This window comes from Lissotriton helveticus, chromosome 8 (assembly GCF_964261635.1).
Source record: "Lissotriton helveticus chromosome 8, aLisHel1.1, whole genome shotgun sequence".
NCBI lineage: Eukaryota > Metazoa > Chordata > Amphibia > Caudata > Salamandridae > Lissotriton > Lissotriton helveticus.
This window is the reverse complement of record NC_136069.1, coordinates 1,662,638,281-1,662,659,168: the sequence shown is the minus strand read 5'-3', so window position 1 is coordinate 1,662,659,168 and position 20,888 is coordinate 1,662,638,281. Positions and strand designations below refer to the sequence as shown.

General features: G+C 48.8%; 1 protein-coding gene across 2 annotated transcripts in view; it reads left to right on the top strand.

Annotated features, from left to right (window-relative positions):
• Window positions 1-477: 477 nt before the first annotated feature.
• LOC144773609 (transient receptor potential cation channel subfamily M member 2-like) overlaps window positions 478-20,888 on the top strand; it is a 1,291,174-nt gene continuing 1,270,763 nt past the window's right edge. For both annotated transcript variants that reach the window (XM_078658751.1, XM_078658750.1), the window contains exon 1: window positions 478-549. The gene's annotated coding sequence lies outside the window, so the exon portion shown is untranslated. The remainder of the gene's footprint in view (window positions 550-20,888) is intronic.

Sequence of the window (20,888 nt, the reverse complement as noted above, 5' to 3'; positions counted from 1 at the left end):
AAGAGTCGAGCCCCATGGAGACAGAGGAGAAAGGAAGACCTGGAATGGATTCATGGACGGAACACCTTTCAGGTGAACAGTAATATCGGATCCGTATGGCCGCTGAACTTTACCTGCTCCGGGGTTTTGTGAACCATTCCTGTTCCAATAGTACTGGAGTGGATTATGAATTTTGAGCAGGTGTTCACTGGATCGGCATTATGTTTAGATAACATTTCACTTTTTTGGTTTTGTGAAGAGAGGGCCTAACGGGGGGGGTGGAATCAGTGTGTTTTTTGCTTCATTTTATTGTGTTTTACGTTTTTATTTTACTGATTTCGTTTTATGGGGGCAGCAAAGAGCATTGTGGGATTTGGAGTTCCTAGCACTGTTTTTGCATTAAGGAACAGCCAAGGTGATTGGGTGAGTTTGAACGAGCAAATGAGGGTGAAGAGAGGGGCTCACGTGGGAGAACACACCTCAATAATGCTCGAGAAGCGGGGCCGTTCCTGGCTTTGCACCTGGAGTGGATTGAGCGGGGGTCAGGCTGCCGGTGGAGGCTCAGGAGAGGTGAACTGTTTAAGCGCAGGTGTTGTGGGGCTCAGGGAGGTCCGGCTGTTGTGGAGAGGTGGGGTTGTGCTAAATACGGAAGAGCGGATTAATAGGGGGAGAATCGTTCAAAAATCGGGGATTGGAAATGAGTTTTCCTTTCTTGATATAATTTTACACATTTGTGGCACTTTCAGTTTTGAGGATGACGTAGGAATGGGTTCATATAAGTTAGCGCACGTGAGTTTAACTCCAATGACGTGTTTTGGGGGGGTAGAGAGGGTCGTTTTGGGTGGACCCTGAATCTCATTTTATAGAGTTTGTTTAAATTGAGCAGTACGTTGAGCCGCTTTTTCCGTGTGTTTCAGTGACCCCTGTCGAAGGGCCGGCACGGCTCGAACTGCGGTGGGTCTGACATGAAGAGTCTTTTCTGAAGCCTGGGTGACCTCGGGTGCCACCGTTGAAAGCCTGCATTGGCAGCAGGGGGCATTTGAAATTGATAAATAACGTATTCAGGCGCAATTATTCTGTCTCTGTGGTGATTAAACATGAAAGAACATGGATAAAATGACTGGTGAAAATTTGGTACACAGTGTTAATAAAATCTTGAACTTTGGAGGACGTGGCTCACTATGAGGGCTCGTGCCCTCTTCTGCAGGGCGACAGTTGGGCGCGCAAATGATGCGCCCGCTTTAGGAGTCGAGTTGTGTGGCATTGAAGTGTGTGGAAAGCTTTGCCTTTTTGTTGGTGAACAAAAACAAATCGGTAAATCAAACACTCCCCCCAGAGTGAGCTGGACTGTGGGCTGGACTGTTCCCATGAGGCACAGATCAAGACTGATTTACATATGGCCATGTCTGAACTGGGGTGGCGGCGTGAGCTGAAGAATGATGATGGATCTGTGTCTTTGGGTGTTAAAAAAGAAAGTAAGGTATTCTTTTCCCTTCTTTATGGCAAGTGGCACACCGGTTCTGGGGTGGGTCAGAGGGGTGACGGGTTAGGGTGGGCAGGGGGGAGGGGTGGTTAGATAGGAGTGGTTTGGGGGTAGACACGTTTATTGTTCGCCACAGCCCCAAAGGCATACATAGACCGGGGGCAGGTACTCCCCTTCTGTCCTGGGAAATTGTCGGTGGAATATCAAATGTACAAGCTGGGGCTTTAGGTTTTGACTCTTGAATAGGCTTGTTGGTTTATTGTGGGGGCAGTGGGCAATATATATCCAGATGTACTGTAAAGTTGTCTGCCTGCCTTGATAAACTCAAAAATAAAGTTATAAAAAAAAGAGAAATTGATGTCCTGACACGTAACTGTAGCCTTTATAGGGCTACTTGTCTGAAGATACAGGCGCTGGCCCTGGGTGTGCGGGGCAGTACATACATCCTGGCGTATGCCATAGAGACTCAAGAACCTCCGCTAGTTGGCCCTCCTGGTGACATTCGTGCCCGTAAAGGAACCAGTGCCAGGGTGCGCCCAATGGGGATATCCTACCCTGTGCAGAAGTTTCACCAGAGCCATCAGATATGGGCGTTACCATGGCCCAGCAGAGACTGCACTATGTACATGGATCCGCTGATAAATGGAAGTTCCAGGACATTCACTGGTGCATAGCGGAGAGCCGTCAGTTGGGGGAATGAAGCATCTACCCCTGTGCGTGAGCTTGCGGTTCACCTGGCCATCTTCTCATTCAGTCATACTGGCGGAGCAGGGTTTCGGAGAAAAGAGACTTGCTCGGAGAAATCCTCTCGTTTAACTCACTAACCAGTTATTAATAAAGTTTTTGATGACATTTTTGAGCCATCAATACTCTGTGCCTGGGTCCTTCCCTGGCGCCATATTTGTTGGCAAATATTGCCACTTCTGAGGGATCGGGGGCATTAGAAGAGCTGGAGGCGTGACGAGGAGCCCCTCGCTTGATGTTTGCTGTACCCCCGGGAAGGGGGCGCTGTGCACTGCCTAAAACCCCCTCTCCCACAAAAAGAAAATGAATGGTCATATATTAGTAATTATGGGTGGAAGAGCCACCTCTGGCCTATGAGTGTAGGGCGTACGCAGGGCCGGCGCTAGGCATGGGCAGTGTGGGCAGCCGCCCAGGGCCTCGCGCTCAGCAAAACACAGGGGGCCTCGCGCCCCTGTGAAAGGTCACACTTTCACAGCTCACTACAGGGCCCCCGGCAGCGCCTCGGTTAAGTACCGGCCATTCTCGGCTCTGTTTGGGCATTTTGTATCCAGGCAACAGAGGCCCTTTTGTTTCTTTCGAGCACCAGCTGGACACAGGTAAGACAAGGTGGGTGAGGGGAGGAGGGAGCAGTCAGATCAACTGGCTTTTGTTATACTTTGAATCTTGGTAGGGCAATGTCTCGTATCTTAATTGAATAGCTCGATAAATTAAACGCATTTCATTTATGCAGAAGCAATATTTGACTTGTACTTATCTGACACAGGGGGGCAGTATTACATACAAATCGAAAATATATTTACTGTTGCCATCTAAGCTAGGTACAGCTACAATTGAAGCACACCCCTTCAGCTGACGACTTTTTTTTTTTTTTTTTTGCTCTCTGATGAGCTCTCTGCAGTGTCTTGGGAAGTGCCTTGTTACGGTTTGAAGGCCCAGGGGGCCTCATAGCGCTGGATCGAGCTGGAAGGTCATGGTGTGGGGGCCCCCTTCCCTGGGCCTTGTAGCCTTCGGTGTCTGTTTCAGAAAGCGCAGAAAGAGAGTAAATTTTAAGCAGGACTCATTCATATATTGGTGATACATTTGGCAATTCAGTGAAGGTGGCAATGTATGCCTCCAATGAGCCTGTCCTGGACTACAAAATTGTTATCAATTTTGTAATGTGGGCATTGTAGCCATCGGTGGCTATTGGGCAGGAAGCAGAGACGTGAAAAAGTAAGTGAAGCAAAATCAGTTGCAGTGGAAACCACGTTCATAAATTACTAGTAGAACAGCACCTTGCCGTTTAAGTATAGTGGACCTTTTAAACAAGCATTTGCAATGCAATAGGTCTCGCATTAGGAAAGTTTGAGCTATTGGTCTTGTAAATGACAATTTTATTATTTATGTGTTGGTTTTGAAAATAGCTAAATTAATAGCTTTGTCATTTACAATGCCAATAGTTATAACTTTCGCAAATGTGACACCTATTGCATTTGTAATGCAACATGTTTTGTATTTACGAGACTTAGATGTATTGATATTACAAATAACAATGGCTTTTAATTTTTATAATTAATTAATACTTAAATAAAAGTGATTGTAATTTATAATGGCAATAGCTTAAACTTTTGTAAATAACTTTTGTGAAGATTATGTTCAGTGTATTTTATTGTGAAGAAAATCCAAGAACAGAAGTGAAATATTAACATCGTTTTGTGACATTTGTAATAAAGCTTGAAACATTGAGAGAATATATTTGAACCAGTTGTTGTTGAATGGTTGCACAGATTGATGCTGTGATGCCGCGGAGTGATGTTGTGGTGGCGACGAGTGATGCTGTGGCTTTCAGTGATGCTATGGTAGCACATAGTGATGCTGTGGAGGCCCTGAGTGATGCTGTGGAGGCCCTGAGTGGTGCTGTGGAGGCCCTGAGTGGTGCTGTGGAGGCCCTGAGTGGTGCTGTGGAGGCCCTGAGTGGTGCTGTGGAGGCCCTGAGTGGTGCTGTGGAGGCCCTGAGTGGTGCTGTGGAGGCCCTGAGTGGTGCTGTGGAGGCCCTGAGTGGTGCTGTGGAGGCCCTGAGTGGTGCTGTGGAGGCCCTGAGTGGTGCTGTGGAGGTGATGTGGTGGTGCTGTGGAGGTGATGTGGTGGTGCTGCCGAGTGATGCTGTGGAGGTGATGTGGTGGTGCTGCCGAGTGATGCTGTGGAGGCGCCGAGTGATGCTGTGGAGTTCCAGAGTGATGCTGTGGAGTTCCAGAGTGATGCTGTGGAGTTCCAGAGTGATGCTGTGGAGTTCCAGAGTGATGCTGTGGAGTTCCAGAGTGATGCTGTGGAGTTCCAGAGTGATGCTGTGGTGGTGCTGAGTGACTTCTTGCAGTGATCATTTCGATGGCCATGCTATCACATCTCAACCATATTTCTTCAAAACGCATTTTATCCTCTAGTCCTGAAGTACGGCATACTCTTTATGCGTTACTGGCAAGATGTGTCAGTAAATCAGATGCTCACTCCTGACCTGCGGTTCCTACACGTAAATCGTGCCTAGGCAAGCTAACACTTTTAACCTTCCAAGGTCGGTATATTACACACCCTTAAAGATTACGTAATAGTAACGCTCGCCACTGCACAAAAAGTCTGCTCTACATTGCTGTTCACTACCGGTAGGTGAGGTGGCCTCCTCTAGAATTCTCTGCGCTTCAACACTCGCCAGTACTCTTATAGCTCCTTACTCATCTCAAGCACCTATGACCTAGGATACTAAGATTAAATGTTACTATGTTATGTTACGTCATGATGGTACCTTGACTCTACAACTTGATAGCAAAGCATGCTGTTCCGTCTCACTGTCCTCATACCCCACTATGCGATTGCTCCTCTTTCTTCTATACTGTGCCTGTACTTTTTGTTTGAAAAATCTCAATTAAAAAGATGCTGAAGCCCTTTGAGCCCAATGGGCAACGTGCCTGATCCTGAGTAATCACTGTTGTAGGTGCTGGGCTTCCTGGTGAAAGGTCGGCGATCTTTGGACCAATCTATGTAATTTTCACTTTCAAACTAAAACCAGCAGAATCCAAAAGTTTTAACTTGTCAGCTAGAAGAGCCATGGGCCAGATATTCAAAGCATTTTTGTGGTTACAAGCGATCTGGTTTGGAGTTTGTGACCTCACTGCATTTTGCAACAAGCATTGTGTTCATTCTCTCAACCTTGTTTGATTGCAATATTTAATTTTATCTACTTTTTATAGTAAATTGATATTTGCTCACCTGTTTTCAATCCCCTCTACTTTTTGTCCATGTTACTGATATCCACATTAGTTAGCTTCAGTGATGCCAAATACGATCAATAGTACTGCGATGTCGCTTTCTGTGATGTCACTTCTTGTGACGCAATATGCAACTAGGGGGGCCTCGCATCTTCCCTTTCGCCCTGGGCCTCAGAAGGCCTAGGACCGGCCCTGGGCGTACGAAGCGTTTGTCTAGATTATGTTGATCTTCTCATAAAAGCAGGGCTTTAAGTGGGATAAAAAGGTTGAGGGTCTCTTAAGTGGGTGTGGCCAATATAATTAAGGGTGTGGCTTGAAACACGTAAGTTAGAAATCTCTGCTTAGCATTATGGGTCACCCGACTAGTATCTTGCTGCTTCTTTCTGTCTTTGCATCCAAATATATAACACAACAAGCAACATTACTCCTACAGCGAGCTAGGATTATTGGCTTTGTCAATGGTTGTTAGTTGCATATGATAAATAAGCAACAACTATGGCTTCTTTGTATACAATAGTTAAAGTGTGTCAGTCCCTTTCAATATACACCAAAGGCAGTGAAGGTTGGTAGTGCTGCAGATTATGATTTTTGTTTTCTATTCGTTTGGTGAGGACAATAAGAGTGTCCGAAAGGGACCCGTCTCAGCACCTGCTTTTTAAAACTGTGGGTGCTGAGCACTGGCAGAACCTGGCCCACATAAAGCCCTGCTTAAAAGTGCACTGGGTGCCAATTAGAAGCATTTGAAGTGAAGGCATTCAACGTGTATGTAAGTACTTTGTATAGCATGTACGTGTGGTGTGTGCTGTGTATTTTAGTTTATATGTAATTTATATGTAATTTGTCTGTGTGTTTAGTTTGTGTGCTTAAGCGTGTGGAATATGTTTGTGTGTGTACTCTGTATTTTCTGTGTCTCGTGTGTATTATGTGTAATGTGTTGTGTGTTGGTGTCTGTGTGTTTAGATGTTTGTGTATGCTTTCCGTAGTTTGTGTGTGTGTGTTTTATGTGTTTGGTGGGGGGTGTGTTTATGCTCACTGAAAGTGTGAGTGTCCACTTGGGCACAAGTGAGTGCCCTCTCACACACAGTGGGTCCAGACGCCTCCTGGGAGTGCAGCCAAGGGGGTCCAGGCCCCAGCTGCAGTGGAGGGGACTAAAAGCAAAATCGTATGTACAATAAATCTGTGACCCGTCCCAAACAATCCTCTCCAAATAACTCATTATTAATTCATCCATAGTAATAGACTTGCACCTGCCCTCCACAATGAGCGGGATTCCTGAAACTAGAGTCCAGTGTGCAGATTACATAGTGCCATTATAGGCCACCTTCCCTACCCACTGTCAGAGCATGCATGATGACATAAATAAATACACAATACCAAAGGGGATGCTGGACGACGGAGCGTTTGAGCAAATCAAAAACTCACCCCCAGTCAACTGAAATGGGTTTAATCCATTGTCATTCTTTAGCTCACTCCACCACCCCAGTTCAGACATGGCCATATGCAAATCAGTCTGACCCCGTGCCTCATGGGAACAGTCCAGCCCAAACTGCCAAGCCATGTCTTCCCTGGACCGGAAACAAGCAATTTGGGGACCGGTTTCTGGCTATCAGCCGTCATCAGCCAGGATAGCTTGACTACAGTGGTGTAGTGAGCACGGGACCCATGTCTGGGCATACTCTGCTAACTTAGGGCGCACTAAGCGATACCAAAGGGGATGATGGCCGGACCGTTTGAGCAAACCAAAATCTCACCCCCAGAGTTAGCTGGACTGGGGCTGGACTGTTCCCATGAGGCACAGGTTCAGACTGATTTGCATATGGCCATGTCTGAACTGGGGTGGCGGAGTGAGCTAAAGAATGAAGATGGATTAAACCCAGATTAGTTGACTTGGGGTGAGTGCTTGTAATGTTCAACAATCCATCCATCATCCCCTTTGGTTTTGATAAATAAATACACAACACAACTTTTATTTGGGGAAAATATTGCTGCAGGTTTATTCCAAACAAAAGTATGCAAATGGTGTTATCTTACGGGCGATCCAAGGGCAGGCAACTGTAACCAACCTATGCTGCCCTGCCCGCCTGATGAGCCAAGCACTTTGGCGAACCCAATCAGTGCTACACTGTTAGAAACGGGATCCCTGGTTGGCCGAGGCTGGTGCCAAGGCCAGGCAGGAATCACCATTTCTAGTTAGGGTAGGGAAGTCACCCGCCAAGACAACCCCTGCTCACCCCCTTGGTAGCTTGGCACGAGCAGTCAGGCCTATCTCGGAGGTCATGTGTAAAGCATTTGCGCACGCACCCCCAGCAACAACCTCCCGGGCCCCCCCCACAAAAGGACTCCACACAAGATATATATGGAAATAGCTTTTGTATTGAAGAACACACTTAGACAGGACAACGCAACTTACAAGGTGCCAGGGGCACGGGCAGGGTTTACAAGGGACTACATACAGGGCAGTGCCATGGGGCCACTGCCAGGGATATGCACATGATGGAACGGGCATTTGAACACATAACCACTGGGAGCTTCCTAGAACTAGCACTAGAACACATTACACCCAGGAGCTTCAGGGAACTAGCGGTAGACTCACTCTAACCAGGATTACATGCATGGGACCTCGGATACTCAGGAGGGAAGGAAAGACGCGGTACATAGCACAACAGAGGCATCATTGGAAGGCAACACGTAATAACTCTCAGGGTCACATTAACATTAATCGATACTTCCAACAGGCAATGTCACGATGTTCAGGGCAGGCTGCAGGTAGCCAACAATAAGCCTAAACGGGGCAGCTGCCCACGAAGTGCTGGGCAGCTGTAGAGCAAGGATGGGGCCATTGTGGGAGCCTCGCAGGCTCTGAAGAGAGAGGGCGCCAAACGGTGGAGTCTTTCGGGCTCGAGGACAACTGGGCGGAGCCTCGCAGGCTCGGAAGGGCCAGGGCCACGTGGTGGAGCCTCCTCGGGGCTCGAGGGCTAGGGTACAGATGGAGCCTCTCGGGGCTCAGTAGGCTCAAATGCAGAGGGAGCCTCTCGGGGCTCCGGAGCTACAGTATCGATGGAGCCTCCTGGGGCTCAGGGATGTGGCGTGGAACGAGCCTCGCAGGCTCGACATGACCTGGGACCAGGGCGGAGCCTCTCGGGGCTCTGGACACGTGGGAGCCTTCTCAGGCTCGTGGCAAAAGATGGGGCAAGGCGGGGTCCCCCTCGGGGGACCCGGCATCACTGGGGGCCCCATGGCATCACTGGGGGCCCCACGGCATCAATGGGGGGCCCCTCGGGCCTCGGGTCGCCCCCGAGGGACCTTTGGAGGGGAGGGGCGGGCACCGGCAATGTGCCCCGACGCCCCGCCTCCCCTCCTTCAGTACTCACCGGCCGGTCTGACGCGCCGGTCTCTCCTCGCTCTCCGGGGCTCTTTCGCTCCTGGGGGCCCCGGGGGAGGAAGCGGCAGTCGTCTTGGGGGACGCAGGGGCGCGGAGTAGGCTCCCGCCACCCCCTGCATGGCTCGGCTCTCCCTCTTCCGCCTCCACAGCTCCCCGGGCCGCCGGTCAATCAGAGCGCGGCCCGATGAGACGTCATCAGCCCGGGCCGGCAGCCAATCAGAGCGCGGCCCGGGCCTCACGCGGGGTCCCGGGCTGCGGCGGTGAACTCGGGGGGGGGGGGGGGGGGGGGAATTGACGAGAGCCAGGATCCCTCGATTAGGGCAGCAATGACTGGGCAAGCGAGGTAGGCACTCGCTGGGGCTCGGGCCCCCTCACACGAACGGGCAATTGCCGGGTGGGCACCGGCTGGAAGAACAGAGCGCTCCCAGCGCTAGGGGCAGGAAGGCAGCGCCTCGAGGCGCTAGGACAGCTGGAAAGCACTAGAAGCCGGGATGAAGCGCCCCCAGGCGCTAAGACAGCAGGAAAGCGCTCCCAAGCGCTAGAAGCCTGAATGAAGCGCCCCAAGGCGCTAGGATAGCAGGAAAGCGCTCCCAAGTGCTAGGGCCATAGATAGCAGAGACCAAAGGAAGTCCAGGATCCCAGTAGATCAGGAGCAGGGCAGGGCTCAGGGAGGCAAGCCCTTCCCCTGAGCCCAAGCAGCAGCATGCCCCTGGCAGGATGCCAGTCCGGACAAGCAGGAAAGAGAGAGAAGAGGGCTCACCCTCCTTTTATACATGAGAGTCCTTTGTCTGAAAAGGGGCAGGCAGGGTGAGAACCAGCTAGAACCGGTTATAAGGAATTCCTTGTTACTGGCCAGGCTAGGGACACCAGACGCACCCCCGGGGGGTGGAGCCAGCACTGTGGGGGAAAACCCAGCTCCATACAGGATACAGGCACAGCCCCTCCCTCACATCAGCCAATCACGTGCCAGCACAATTACTGCACACACACACCGATGTCTAGAAGTGGCACTTCCCTTCTGGACACACACACGCCGCCTACATCATCTTGCAGCATTCAATCACACGAGTCCACACATACCAGACTCGAGCCTGTACCCCCCCACGCACCAGGAACTATCAGGGACACACCCATTCCCCATGCATTCCTATGGGAGGGCAGGCTTCTCTCATCTACACGCACTCAGAGTGGGAATCACCATCCCCAGGACTCCTATAGCAAGCAAAAACACCAGGGGGGGACCTGCCAGAAGGGCCCAGTCCAACATACACCTTATGGGGTGATCTCCTCCCGGATCATGTGACACATTGGTCCCTTAGTACTCGCGCCCCTTTAAAGTCTGAGCGTAGCAAGGCAAGCCCAGGCTGTTCAGGCCCACAACAGTCAGAAGGACTAACGGGGCGCCCATGAGGCTCCTGGGATTTGGCTCTGGCACCCCCTATTGTGCTCTTGCAGAGGTACCCTTCTGTACCCATATGCTTCCATATCACCCTGTAACTCCGCCAGCAACGACAAAAGAAACATTACATCGTTCTACGTACTTTGCCTACCAGCCCCACACAGAGTAATCGGTAGGGAGGGAGACGGCATGTCCGGTGCAAAGAGGATGCCAAAAAGGCGGGCGGAGGTAGAAGTACCCTGCCCCGACCTCTGAGCGCGGAAGTGAAGCACTAAGCGCGCCAAGGCAAGGGGGGACTCCTCCTGGAGTCCCACCACTAGAGGGGTGGTGTACGTGCCTAATTGGCACTAATACGGCTGCCCTTTTATGGTGGCCCCCTGTGTGGGCCGGGGGCAGCCGCAAATACCCCAGGTCAGGCCGGGCTCTTTGCCTGCAGAAAAACTGAGACATCCTGCTCCAGAGGCAGCCTAGTGGTGACAGCACGTTTGCCCCGTGGCGCGTCGGAAGAGGGCTGGCAGATTCCTACCAACTGTGCTCCTCATATCATCAACTTTAAAACGATTGCGCAGGTCTTTGTGACCTTGCACTTTGGTATCTCTGCTTCCTGTGAAGGGGGTATATTGAGAGATGCAGGAGGCATATCTACGGCGATGTGCAGCTAGGAAGGTTGAGATTTACTTCTGAGCCATGCTCAGCATTTCAACAATTCTCTGCAGTCTTTGCACAGTTCTCTGTACCCTTACATAGCTGCATGGTTGGTTACTGGGGTATATTAGGGTAAGGGGAGGCATAACTGCAGCGAGGCGCAGTGAGGACGGCTGAGAGCTGCTTCTCAGTCAAGCTCAGCATTTCAACAATTCTCTGTAGTCTTTGCACAGTTCTCCATAACCTTACACAGCTGCATCTCCGCCTTTTTAGGAGGTGGTATTTAACGGTATGGGGAAGGCATCGCAGCAACGATGTGTAGTGAGCAGGGATGAGAGCTGTTCCACAGCCATGACTCACATTTCATCCAGTAACCTCACTGTTTGTGCACAAGTTTCTCTTACCTGACACAGCTGCATCTCCTGCTTCTCTGGGAGAGGCGTTTGGAGAGAGGAAGTGGGGGGGTGGGACGCGGCTGAGAGACTGCTTTTCATGTACCTTACTACCTTCACACACATCTAGCAGGTTGAAGCTTGCTTACACATCAAAGCCGGCGCGGACCTTACATGGGTGGCTGGAGGGTGCGGGGTATCTTGTTTCGATAATCAGTGTGGGGTAAACTGGCCAAAGCAGGGCCTGTTGGGTCGGGGGTGCAGAAAACGTTATCCTTGGAGGCAGGGCTTTAAGTGGGATGAAAAACCTGGGGGTCTCTCAAAGGGGCATTGCGATGTAATTGAGGGCGTGGCTTAAAAATCACAAGCTGAAAATCTGCGCTTAGCGTAGTGTGCCGCCCGACTGGTATTTTACTGTTTGTCATTGCATCCAGATATATAATACAACAAGTAACATTACACTTACAACAAGCCAGGACTATTGGCTTTGCCAATGACTGTTAGTTGCATCAGAAAAAAGCTACAGCTATGGCTTCCGTGTATATAACATGGAAAATGCTTCAGTTTTAAAATAATGAGACTGTGAAAGAATTAGAACTGCTGCGGAGTTAAGATTTATTTTTCCCAGAGGGTGAGGGACCGGTCTCCGCTTTTTAGAACTGCCGGTGCTGAGGCCCGGCTGGACCCGGCCCACTTAAAGCCCTGATTTGAGGGATCTTAAGCAAACCGGACCAATCGCGAGTCACAACGAGCCTGCTTCCCTGCCCCATGAACTCCCTAGCTACATAAACTAAAAGTTCCCTCGAGTTAGGAGAGGGCACACACTTCAGACCTAAACACACATATTTAACCTGCTAATAGCTCTATAGAAGCCACGTGGCCTAAGATTGTGCGACCAAACGAGGGCCAAGTTAATCTGCCTCTAATTCTATGTCAAGAATAAGAGGTGTACATGTCGAAGGCACGTGCAGGTAGTGGGTGTTTATTGGATAAGACACACTGGTATGTTCTGGAGCAGTAGTGCTATATGAAACGTTGAATAAATAAAGGCCATATTTCATCCATGACAATCCTTTCCACGCCACTGCTTGACACTCCCTGCTTCCGGTTGAGGCACTGGACAGGAGTCTGGGCTGGCAGGAATCGCTGCGGAGCAGTGCTGCGGGTGCGTGTGGTGCTGCGGGTGCGTGTGGTGCTGCGGGTGCCTGTGGTGCTGCGGGTGCGTGTGGTGCTGCGGGTGCGTGTGGTGCTGCGGGTGCGTGCGGGTGCGTGCGGTGCTGCGGGTGCGCGCGGTGCTGCGGATGCGCGCGGCCTTCGCTGAAACTGGCCGTATAGAACACACTGCCTTTTAATGTAAAACAAGAAAACACCATCAATCTATTGACTTTCCTGCCAGAGAGAAGACAAAACTGCAGATTGGAACAATCTTCCTACACATGCAGTGCTTTAAATGGGAAAAAATAAGTGCAGGTACTCATTAGCGAGGGGGCGGGGCTAGGGGCGTGGCTAAAGGCACGACATAATTCATGACTCTAGATTAGTTGCAGCGCACACCAAAACACATGAGAAATGTGTTATATAAACAAAGCAAGTTAACTCGTTACACAAAATGAAAGAAATGCTATGTTAACATTTCCTTTTTTTTTGCAATAGATGCACCTTCTTAATGCCATACTGTTAATTGCTGTTTGGCACAAAAAAAATATATATTTTTCAGCACATGAGTAGGAAGAAACTGAAAATACCCCCACGTTGCACCAACGCTCTTATGGCACCAAGCAAATGAAGCAAGTCATCATGACCCTCCCCAGAAGATATCTCGTCTCTTCCATAGATCTATCCATTCATCCTTTCATCCTACCATTCACCTGCTAATGTCTGCCATTTAACCTTTACATTGGGTCGTCTTCTCAGTCTTTCATCCATCATTCAGTTTTTCACCATTCCTTCTGTCCACCCTTCATATCCAAACCTATCCATCCAACTCAAAACCTATCCATCCTTTCACTCATCCATCTCTTTATCCACCCTTTCGCTCATTCGTCAATCCTTTCACTCATCTGTTCATCAACCCTTTCACTCTTTTATTCCATCCACCCTTTCATTCCATCACCCTTTCACTCAATCCCTCCTTTCACTCATCCATCCTTCCTCCCTTTCATCCATCCTTCCTCCCTTTCATTCATCCTTCCTCCCTTTCATTCATCCATCCAATCTTTCACGTATCCACCCATCATCTGCCCTTTTATCCAATCATCCACCCCCTTTCACCCAGCCATCCATGCTTTCACTCATCCATCCATCTATTCATTCATCCATCCATACTTCCACCCGTGTTCACTCATCCATCCATAACATTTACACTATCAATACAACGTTCATTGCCTCATCAGGTTCTCAATGACAGTTGTGACTCGTTGTATCATGCTCTTTTTGACTACTCCCTCGGAAACCTGTCATCTGACACTTGTTTGCACAAATGCGCAGGACAGTATGTCTGTTATTGACAGCACAGGGCCTGAACGACCCTGCTCAGTCGAGCACAGCGTGATTGTGAGCGCCCGGGCATTATTCCAATGAGCTCTGCTGAATAGCTCAGCTGGGGCTCAGATCGGGGCTGCAGAAGCGGCGCCTTGGCTGCCAGACACGTTCCACTCCGGCTGACCAGCACAGCCAATGAGCCTTACTTTTTGTGAGTACCGCTACTCTCCACGGCCGTAGAGAAGTGCCGGTACTCCGTACCAGTGAGTACCGGACCATTTAAAGCACTGTACACATGCCTTTCATTTTACAACTTCCAGCCCGTATGCAAATAAATTAAAGTCCTGTAAAAGGCACAAAAGCAGTCGTTAAAAACTCCCGTTTTAACACCACTAATTCTTTTGATGTTTTGTAGTGTGTGCAAATCGAGCCATTGCTGCCCCTCCATGTCTCTCCAAACCAGCGAAGCCGGTTCTATAAAACAACAAGCATTTGCAATGCAACAGGTCTCGCATTTACGAGAGATTGAGCTATTGGCATTGTAAATGACAATAGCTTAAATTCTCGCAAATGAGCACTATTGCACCGCACATATTTTTTGTTGTTTACAAGTGCCCCATGCTGCGCTTTCACGTTAATAGAGGCTGCACCCATTTCTTTAGACGAGCCACATCTAAAGAAAGGGGTACAGCCGCCATTAAAGTGAAAGTGCGGTTTGGGGAGCTTTTAGAACAAAAGAAAAGAATTTGTTTGTCAAGTTGACAAACATATGCTTTTTTTTGGTAGAAGTGCCCCGTGGCGCGCTTTCACTTTAATGGCGATGGCGCCCCTTTCTTTAGACGTGGCTCATCTAATGAAAGGGGCGCAGCTTCTATTAATGTGAAAGCATGGCATGGGGCGCTTGTAAATTACAAACAAGTAATGGTGTTGTAAATGACAATGTCTTTTACTCCCTGTTAACCCCAGCATACAGACATACATAGAAAGTGCACTGCAAACGAGCACACATGCATGCACACGCTGAGAAGCACACACTTCCTGTGAGACTTAGCAGTGTCATTAGATATAGCATTGTGAATTTACAGACATTGGGAGGCTGATAAACTGAAGGAACCTGCACTTATATGAGCCTATGCGCGCTTCTTCCCCCTTGTCTCTCACTTTTTTGTATGTTACCTTATGCTCCTAAGCAAGGCTTTAAGTGGGATGAAAAAACAGGGGGGTCCCTTAAAGGGGCGTGGCCAACCAGCGGCACCTAAACAATACTAAATACATATGCTCCTGTGTGAGCATTTTTAAAAACTTCATAAAACAAAGCGCTGTGAAAAGCTCAGCAATGTCAAAAACATATGCTCGTGTATGCGCATTTAAAAGGGCAAACTTACCATAAAACAAAGCTTCGTGAAAAGCTCTATACTGTCCGGTAAATTGATATTGCCGCACAGAACACTTATTACAGCTTTAAACATACAACCCAATCGTTTGCAGTTGCCTGTGGGAGAACAAAGCGCCGTGAAAAGCTTAGCAGTGTTCTGCGGCATCTAAACAATTTCAAAACATTAGGCTGATGTATGCACCTTAAAAAAGTAAACCTACCGCAAACTATAAGCGCTGTGAAAAGCACAGGAGTGCCTGATGTGATGAAAGTGCTATACAACTCGGGCCACTTCTTATTACAGTGATTATACATAGAATTGAAAAAAACAAAAAGGAGGAGAGGTGAGTAAGCCCAGTGAATGGGTATCACGGCACCGTGTGTTATAGCTGGGGCTATATAAGTGTTAAGCGAAAGTAAGCAGCGGCAGCTAAACCAATTAATCAGCATATACTTGTATGTGCATGTTAAAAGGAAAACCGTCAGAGAACAAAGCGCCGTGAAAGCTAAGCAGTGTCCATTGAAATGGTATCCCGGCACATAATGTTTTTATGTGTAATTAGGGTGCTTGGTGGCAGAGCACTGGCCAGCGCATCAGTGAAGTAAGCGGTTGAATATGAGAAAGTAGCTGTTAATTTGAAGTATTCTTGAAATACCATTACTGCAAAACTTCTGTTGCACCGCTAACTCTGCCGCTAAATCTGCCTAAGTAAATGCAGTCCGCAAAAACCCTACCTTTTTGTTGCACCTCTAAATCTGGCGAATGCTGTACATCGCTGAAATATACGCAACAACCGAATTGCACATTAAACAATAAAAAAAGACAGCGAGTGGTGCGGGCGCCACAGCAAGCCATGTGTATTCAATTATCGTGCCTGTGTCTGGGCACGATAATTGAGACCATATGGGGACTGTGAGTGTAACCAACACCAATAGACCATGGACAGAGCAATGCGCCTGCCTTTGGCCAATTGCATACTGTCTTTGTTAAAAAGACGCACGCAAAGGCCAATAGCGTGGCCCGAAACATAAAGCACACGCACTAGTGTGTGCAATTCCTAGGTTAGTTTTCAAACCCCCTACAAGAAGTCTCTTGCTGCGCGACAAAGCTACGCACTGCAATGCTAGGCGCGAGACCTAAAAACATCTGAGACAGCACACATGGGCCAGCTTGTGGCACACTGCTGCCTGCAGCCAGATGCCTGAAAACAAAACTGCGCCTGCCATTGCACTATAGGCCTTTGATTCACAAACATATGTTCAGGTAAATAAAAACACAATGGGGCATATTCTCAAGGAGCTATCACCAAATCAATGGCACATAAGTCATCAGCATAATATCACAGCCAAAGTCGCGATAAATCTATCGCCCCATTCACAAGCAGGTGCTAACAGCCAATAGCACCAGTTTACCTGCGATAGCAGCCGCCAAAAACACCACAGAAGACCCCGGCAACTATCGCTAATGAGATGCAGAGTGGCGTTCCCATGTAAAAAGCCGCAACACCACGTCACAACATTCTCAATGACCCGCTAGATCTGCAATAAGATCACAAAACACGGGATAAGGCTCGTTAGCAGCAGGAAATTAGCACCTGCTCTGACCTGGTGTAAAGTCTGACTACAACCTGCAAATAAACAAGAACAGAGAGGTCAGATCAATCTCTGAAAACCACAAAGACGGAGTCAAATACGGTTCACACACCCACTTTGGGTGGGAAAGAAAGCCCTCACACACCGACCTAGTCAGTGTCATGCTTCATCATCGGGCCCCACCAAAGAGGCCGAGTGCCTCTTTGGTGTGCTGCGACGCCAGAAAGACTGTGGAGCTGGTTATGTGAGAAGGGCGTGCTATGAAATAAAGTAAAGGTTAATAGTGCCTAAAAAGGGTATCCAAAAAGTACATTTTAATAAGTGATCCCTAAGGCACAAGGAGTATTATGTGTCTGAATTTAGCTACCAAGGTAATAGGATTGGTTAAATTCAGAAATACTAATATTAATCATCATCAGTCAACATGTTTCTGCCATATGGGTGGTTTCAATTTACCAAGGCATTCGTCAGGACTAAACCCCGGCGGTATGGACTCTCTAATCGCCCACCCTAACCTGGGGACGTGAAAGTGAAAATTAAAAAAGGTGAAAAAGTGCTTAAAAAAGAAGAGTGGGTTGCTCATTCAAAAATACTCCAGATTTTGGAGTGTTACAGCACTTTAAAACAGGGCGCTACTTGCACCATGGGTCTCGGGAGGGGGGTTAGAGCGAACCTGGCACATCGCCCTCAGCGCTCTCAACCCGCTGTAAACCTAGCTGTGGCCTCAAGACCGGACCCCGAAGATTTTTGCCTTTTTTAATTTTCACTTTCACGTCCCCAGGTTAGGGTGGGCGATTAGAGAGTCCATACCGCCGGGGTTTAGTCCTGACGAATGCCTTGGTAAATTGAAACCACCCATATGGCAGAAACATGTTGACTGATAATGATTAATATTAGTATTTCTGAATTTAACCAATCCTATTACCTTGGCAGCTAAATTCAGACACATAATACTCCTTGTGCCTTAGGGATCACTTATTAAAATTTACTTTTTGTATACCCTTTTTAGGCACTATTAACCTTTACTTTATTTCATAGCACGCCCTTCTCACATAACCAGCTCCGCAGTCTTTCTGGCGTCGCAGCACACCAAAGAGGCACTCGGCCTCTTTGGTGGGGCCCGATGATGAAGCATGACACTGACTAGGTCGGTGTGTGAGGGCTTTCTTTCCCACCCAAAGAGGGTGTGTGAACCGTATTTGACTCCGTCTTTGTGGTTTTCAGAGATTGATCTGACCTCTCTGTTCTTGTTTACTTGTATTGAACTGGGGATTGAGAGTGTCCTTGATTTTCCCTACCTCTCCTATTGTTGTTGTGACTACAACCTGCACCAGGACAGGGAGCCCAGCCCAGAGCTACAGCTGAAGAACAGATGCCATGGAGCCACTGATCATGCAGAGCAGACCACCAAGGGAGCCACAACACCCAAAGATATTGTACATCAACGTCAGGAAATCATGAACAAAAGCTGTCTCCTTAAGTCGCACCTTTTACAACGAACAACATACATGCGAGTACAGAACATCTGATTCATTCACCATTGAAAGTCCAAACAAAATATCACAATCAAATTTGTCTCCAAACAACTATTTTGAAGAGTCATGGCTGGGCATCCCGCGACAATCTGTAAGTCATAGCCTGCAAGAAAATATCCAAGATGTGTGTGTGTGTGTGTGTGTGAATCAATCGGACCCTTGGCTCATTCATACATGCCGATTGCTGCGTGTGTTTCGCAATTGGTGCACCCCAAATCTAAGGCCTGGCATCATTGTCCGCACGAATGCCACATCAAATTCAAGAAATGCAAGCTGTAGTCAGACTAAAATTAGGTAAGCTCCTTTGTCTCAATACACAAGGCGGAAAGACAACCGAACCTCTGACCTTGGTCTTGAATGCGGCTGGCACACCCTGCGTGAGATACCATACCAGACTTCAATGACTCTCACACCACGAACTGCGCTAATAAAAGACCAAAATATCCACACCCCACACACACACTTGTCCCTGCTCGACCTACACCTGCAAGGGCTGCCCTTGACACATTGGTAAAAAAACAACCCATACATCCAAACGTTGCACACACGTACGACTCATTGCCCAGAGCAGTGGCATATCGTCCACCGAACTGCTGCTGGTCTGAGCATTGTTTGTGCTACGAGATCAACAAACACAATGGCAGCCCATCCCGGGCACATGCACAACCCCTGTCAATTGGAACTGTACCGTGCATCTGTTGGGATCACTGCCAAAGGCAGTGTTGCGTATCTGTTTCCGTGTGAGTTTCCAACTTACCTGCGTCCAGCCCTGGTTCCACTGTCGAACATGTACATTTGAGTGGGCCATGGAGGTCTGCCTATCCAACGTAACGGTAGCTGAATTGGATTATGACTGGATTGTGCGCCCCCTGTTGACCCACGAACAAGAGTGTCACCAGGATACCCATGCATGGGATGCCTTTATCTTTGGTGTATGTTCTGGCAGTTGTGCATGGGAGATTGCACAACTCCTTGTGTGCAGTGACTACATCGAGGCGCTCCCTTATTGGTCTGTGCTGCGGATTGGTGAAACTGCGTGAACGGAGAACATCTGCCCAGACAAGTTGATGGATGGGCTCTCCCTCTGGTTCCTTGAACTCGACAACAACATACTTCTGGAACAGAGTGCCCATGAAGCTGCGCCCGCATTCATGGACTAGTAACTACGTTCCTGCAGCCACATCTGATTGTCACCCACAGTCCAGGTCACCGCACCTTGTTGCATTTTGGGGAATGCTCACATAACCCACAACAACAGTGGACATGTCTGCCTTCGCCTGGACCAAGAATGCATATGCGTGGAACTACGCTTGTGTACACACACCTGTGCAAGGTGCTGCAGTTCCATGGGCGCAGCTGAACAGTGTTAGTCAACGTTCCTAAAATTGACATACTGCTGGAGGGAGAGAACACACATGGCAATGTAGTTCTAAATGTGGCCTTGTTCGACCATTTCACCTGCTCACTGTCAGCAGAGCAGACAGTTAGCGCAGTCCGGTGGTACAGCACCATGCAGATCCCATGGACTGTGAGTCGTGTCCCCTGACACTGGGCAATGAGCATACGTCAAACAGTGCATGACTCGTCCAGCAAGGTAGGCTTAGCACGTTGCCATCCATATTGATGTGTTCATTTTTGCCTCCCCATTTCCTGCCCCTCGACATGTACCTATGCTGCCTGTACATGTCTTAAGCACTGGTCCGCATGTTGTGGGCCTTGCCTGTACTGACACGCACATGCTAATAAAGTATATGCAACTTCACTAGTGTTTCAACTGTGAGTGTTGATTAGAATGACAAATCGTGTGCCTCAATGAGCATTCAGTACACAGGGAGGGACTGACTGACGCCTGTACAATGGGGGTGAGTCCCTATTGACTGCTCCAACTCTGTGAGCAAGACATGGTGTTTGGGATAGTTGCTGGTAGACCTCTGCACTTATGGCAGCAATGTGAGTATGGTGTATGGTGTGCATGCACCCCTTACTAAGATATAGGTTACTTGTATCTACCTTTAATCACTGACGCATATAAACCTACCAGTCACTCCTATGGCAGGCCTTATCAATCGTGAAGACAGAGTGCTTGGTTTTGTGTGAGAGGGTGCCCATGCATGAGCAGGACCCCTCTGCAGCTTTCGGAATCTATTCACTGAAACTGTTCGGTGATGCAGACAGACCATATACTCTTAAGGGCATTATAACCTCGCGGTAAATGCTAACTTTGGAATGGCTGCATGGAAACATGTCGTGTTTGGTGTCAAACACTTTGGAATCCTACCCGCCCCTCCGCCAGTCCTGGAGGCGGGGGTAGAATTCCACCCTTCAAGAGGGAGAGACATGTACACACTGACCTAACCGGTAATAGTTTAACCCTTCCATGCGTCGGACAGCCGGTGGCTGTCCGACGTCACGGTGGGCGTGTGTGGAGGACGGCCGGGGGCCGTCCGGCCCACGCCATAAATCAACTGCACCGCGGCAGAATTTTTGCCGCGGTCAAGGGGTTTAAAGAGCCCTAGCATTACAAAATGGATGCTGCAGCCACAGACACGAGTCTGGCCTCCTGCTGCTGGACGAAACTCTGGAAGGGGAGGCCTGGACAATAGGTTTCCTGTCACAGGGAGGTGTAACCACCTCCCAGACA